This window comes from Bison bison, unplaced genomic scaffold (assembly GCF_000754665.1).
Source record: "Bison bison bison isolate TAMUID 2011002044 unplaced genomic scaffold, Bison_UMD1.0 scf7180017864224, whole genome shotgun sequence".
Classification (NCBI taxonomy): Eukaryota; Metazoa; Chordata; class Mammalia; order Artiodactyla; family Bovidae; genus Bison; species Bison bison.
In genome coordinates this window covers 1,473,545-1,478,214 of record NW_011494796.1, presented here as the reverse complement: position 1 = coordinate 1,478,214, position 4,670 = coordinate 1,473,545, and the positions used below count along the sequence as shown (strand labels likewise).

The following is a 4,670-nucleotide window of genomic DNA, read 5'->3' as shown; positions in this document are numbered from 1 at the left end:
GCAATGAAGTGTCTAGTAACAAGTTATGAGATGTCAATGGATTTGGAGTAACTTTGGGCAGCCTGTATATTGAAGCTCTGGGCTGTGTTCCTGTGTTGCTGGAGAATTTGCATGGTATGTCTTGCTCTGGAACTTGTTGACCCTTGGGTGGTGCTTGGTTTCAGTGTAGGTATGGAGGCGTTTGATGAGCTCTTACTGCTTAATGTTCCCTGGAATCAGGTGTTCTATGATGTTCTCAGGATTTGGACTTAAGCCTCCTACTTCTGGTTTTCAGTCTTATTTTTACAGTAGTCTCAAGACTTCTCCTTCTATACAGCACTGTTGATAAAACATCTCCTTTTGAAGACAATGGGCTGCTTTTCTGGGTGCCTGATGTCCTCTGCCGGCATTCAGAAGTTGTTTTGTGGATTTTACTCAGCGTTTAAATGTTCTTTTGATGAATTTGTGGGGGAGAAAGTGGTCTCCCCGTCCTATTCCTCTGCCATTTTAGGACCACCTGTGCATTCCTTTTTCAAACTCTGGCAACAAGCCTATGAAGTAGGTACGAGTGTTCCTTCAGTTTTAAAGGTGGCTAACCTGGTGTTCAAAAAGGTAAATCCTAACTTGCTCATGGTGGCAGTGTAAGTGAGGGTGGGCTTCCGTTACCCACCCCTGTGGTGAGTCATCCCGGAAGCTCGTGGCTGTGTGTGTCCCCTTGGGCAGCCTTGGTCCCTCCAGAGCCACTCACTCCCCCACCCAACGCTTCCCCCCAACCCTGCCCCGAGTAGTCATAAGCAATCAAAGCAGTTTAGAGTCTGGTGACTGTCCCATGTTCTCAGAAGCATGCCCACAGAGAATCAGTTAAGTCTAGAAGAGGCAGGGCTAGTGATGAGAAAGAAGATGCTAACAGGGGAGGGGGTTCAGGGAAGGTGAAGCAGGGAGACCAGCACCTGCCTCCAGCTGCGGTGATTGGACAAGACTCAGAGACAAGCACCCTCAGCTCTGCCCTGAGGCACTGCCCAGCTGCCGCCTGCAGCCCTGGATAATGTGCTTCCTAACAGAGGTGGAGGCATGCTTTTTCTCATTTTAAATTGGGGCAGGGATGGGAGCAGACCGGGCAAGTCCATTTGGACAATGTGCTTCCTAACAGAGGTGGGGCTGGCTTGTCTCGATTTAAATCGGGGCAGGGAGCCAGGGATGGGAGTGGACTGAGCAAGTCCATTTGCACTGATGCCTGTATCAAGACACTAGTAATCTTATTTTCTGGAAGGGAATGTATGCTCAGATAAAAATCAGAGGATGAGCTTTGGCTTCAGCAGCAGGAAGGTGGTTTTTTTCTGTCACTATTTTTCCTCCTCTCAGGTTTATTTTCACACCCAGAACTTGATGTTAATTATTAAAGTCATTTAACCTGACTGTAGCTGAGCTATTTCCAGATTATAGACATTCACTGGGTCTCACTTATTTTCAACTGGTAGGCAATCCTATTGCAAGAAACATTGTGGGAATCTGGCTGTATAATAGGTTTTCAACAGCAAACTCAGAAAAATCATAGCAACCTAGTTCTCATAGCACAAGCAGAATACAAGATTATGGAGAAGTCCTGTCAGTTATCCAAGAGGTCCTGCCTGGGGCCCAGTGCTCTGCCTACCCAGTGGGGCTGGGGTGGAGGGGGCAGAAACCAGTAATGTGTTCTGGACTTACGTCTGTTAGGTTGAAGAGTGTATAAATCATCTACTGCTGCTTAATAAATTAGCACCAACATAGCAACATAAAGCAACACTATTCACTATTTCAGAGTTCTGTAGTGCATAAGTTCAAAAGGGCTTATCTGAATCCTCTGCTCAACTAGAATTTGGGCAGGGCTCTTATCTGGAAACTGGGGAGAATCTGCTTCTTAGCTCATTTAAGATGGTAGCAGAAGTTAGTTCCTAGAGGCTGCAAGACTGAGGTCCCTGTTTCCTTTTGGGCTGTCAGCCAAAGGCTGCTCTCAACCGCAAGAGGCTGCCCACACTCTGACAGGTGTACTGCCCGCCACATCTTCAAGCCACCAATGCCATGTCAAATCCTTCTCATGCTTGGAAACTGATTTCTTCTTTGGCGCCCAGCTTGGAAAAACAACAACAACAACAACTCTTTTTGTCAAAATGCATGTCTACGAGACTGCCACCCCAGCACGTAGCATCCTTACCAACTTTAAGGTCACAGAGTTGGATGATAATACATCTAGAAAATCCCTTCACAGCAGCCTCTGGATTATCATCCAATTTGAATAACAAGGAAACAGAATCTTGGGGATCTTCTTGAAAACTGTATCTGTTGACTGAAAAAAATTCAGAACCTAGAAGTTTTATTTGGTGGACAAAACTGAGGACATAGTTCTGGGGCACAGCCTCTCAAATCACTCCAAAGGACTACTCCAAAGAGGTAAGGGAGGAGTCAGGATATACAGGAGTTTTGCAACAGAGACAGTGTAGTCAGGAACACTGAAAGGTAACAGTAAATTAAAGAAAACCAGACATTTCACTTTAAGAAATTCAGCACTTTTCTATATATGGGAAGATGCAAGAGTCTGGGCTCACTGAAATCATTCCTTTGATGTGCACCTCAGCTGTCTGGGGCTAGTATCCTGTTTTCTCATCCTGAGTCTCCTCAGGGTGCATCCTTGGGGTAGGTGAGGGCTTGATGATGGGTATCCTGCCATCCTTGGGGTAGGTGAGGGCTTGATGATGGGTATCCTGCTTCCAATGAGAGTTTGCTCAGGGCTCCCCACTGGGGTGGCTGTGGTGTGATGGCTTGACGGCCAAATATCCTTTGTTATTGACATGGCAGGCATTAGTACTTTTTCATTCACAAACATATCAGAAATGAGACATCCCCCAGGGACTCCAATGAATATAGGAAAGTATAAACCAGGTAAACACACACACACACACACAGCCAAGGAGCCAAAGGCTTTGATCCCTAGGTGAGGAAAAGTCTAAATGAGTAAAGGAGCAGGTGAATGAAGAGAAAGCAGGTGCTGCTAGCTGAGAAATGCTGGTGAAGCATCTATAAGGGAGCCAAGCCTAGTGAAGGTCTTTAGAGGAAGTGACCAGGCAGGTATTAATTAAGGAGTGCTCCACATACCACCTGCCCTCCACATACCACCTCCACATACCACCACACCTCAGCTTCTTACGCTGAGCTTCTAAGGAACGAAGTGAGGCAGGGAGGCCCCCGTTCTTCCTTTCATGGGGGAGTTTTGCAACACTGTAATGTGAAATGCGTCATCCTATATGAGTTTCCCAGGACTGCCATAACAGAAAACCTGGAACTGTGTGGCTCAGAAACTTACAGTCTGAAGTCAAGTGTTGGTTCCTTGTGAGGGTCATGAGGAAGACTTCCTGGCCTCTTCTAGCTGCTGGAGGTTTGCTGGCAGCCTTGGGCATCCCTTGGTTTGTGGCAGCATCACCCCCTTTCGGGGCCTCCATCTTCACGCTCACCTCATGCAGGTCTGTCTCTGTGTCCAGTTTCTCCTTTCTATAAGGACACCAGTCACAGTGGGCTGGCGCTCACCCTGCTTCAGTTTGACCCTAGCTAAGAGTTGATCTTAATTGATTGCATCTATTTTTCACATTAGCCTACTCCCTGAGGTACCGAGAGTTAAGACTTCAACATATGAATTCTTGGGAACACAGTTCAACATGCAGCGATTGGCTTGCCTAGGGCTAGACAGCCATCCTCACTTGAAGGTAAGGATCATATAATTTATACTTTATTTCTATAAATAGAATGAGACAAACTCTAGATCAAGTTCAGCCTCTTGCTTCTCAAAGTATGTTCTGTGTTCCTTAGGCCAGGAGCTCTGGCATCTCCTGGGAGCTTGCAGGAAATGTCAAATGTCAGGTCCCACCCCTGACTCTCTGAGTCAGAACCTGTAAGGTTCCCAGAGGACTATTGTGCATGTTTAAATTTGAAAGAAATGGTTAAAAAATTTCATCAACCTTCTCAGAAATGGTTAAAAAATCATTTAGAGTAAAACCATACTGTCAACCTCAAACCAATGTTTTAAAGAAATCAAGACTCAACTCCAAATTTTTGAAAGAGAGGGCACAATAACCTCAACTTAGTTTATTTCTGGTGAAGTGATAAATATGGCTCAGAAATAAATTTAAAAAAAAAATTTTTTAAGGATGCAACCATTCAGGACTCTAAGAGACTTCTGCATGTTCACTTAAATGGTATGGCTCAAAAGCCAGACAATATTTATTAACTCAACAAATCTTCACTGAGCCTCACAATTTGCCAGGTGCTTCAATAAGCAGAGTGCTCATCAGATTCTTTACTATGCTACCTCCTAGGGTTATATACCTCTGTAAGCCTCAGCTTTCTCATCTGTAAAATGGCTCCAGTACAAGCTGATCTCAGAGGTTTGTAATCCAGTGACAAGGTAGGTGGGGCATTTAGCACAATGCCTGGTGCAGGGTGGGTGCAGGGTCAGTGCTCCAGTCTCTATCTGGATGGGGGCGGTAATGGGGGAAATAAGACATGATGGAGGTACCAGGCAGTAGAGGAGTGCAAAACAAAAAAGGCAAAAAGGAAAAGCCCTTTGAGGAGTGAAAAGCAAAGAAGCAAAATTCTGCAATGAGGAGGCAGCTTCCTGAAGGCCAGGCATTGAGGTGGTAGACAAGCATTGCTGAGATTTGGGA

General features: G+C 45.5%; 1 long non-coding RNA gene across 1 annotated transcript in view; it reads left to right on the top strand.

Annotated features, from left to right (window-relative positions):
* LOC104992820 overlaps window positions 1-4,404 on the top strand; it is a 10,742-nt gene extending 6,338 nt beyond the window's left edge. Inside the window, exons 2-3 of the long non-coding RNA XR_825746.1 lie at window positions 3,602-3,713; window positions 4,323-4,404. This is a non-coding gene — a long non-coding RNA (uncharacterized LOC104992820). The remainder of the gene's footprint in view (window positions 1-3,601; window positions 3,714-4,322) is intronic.
* The last annotated feature ends 266 nt before the right edge of the window (window positions 4,405-4,670 follow it).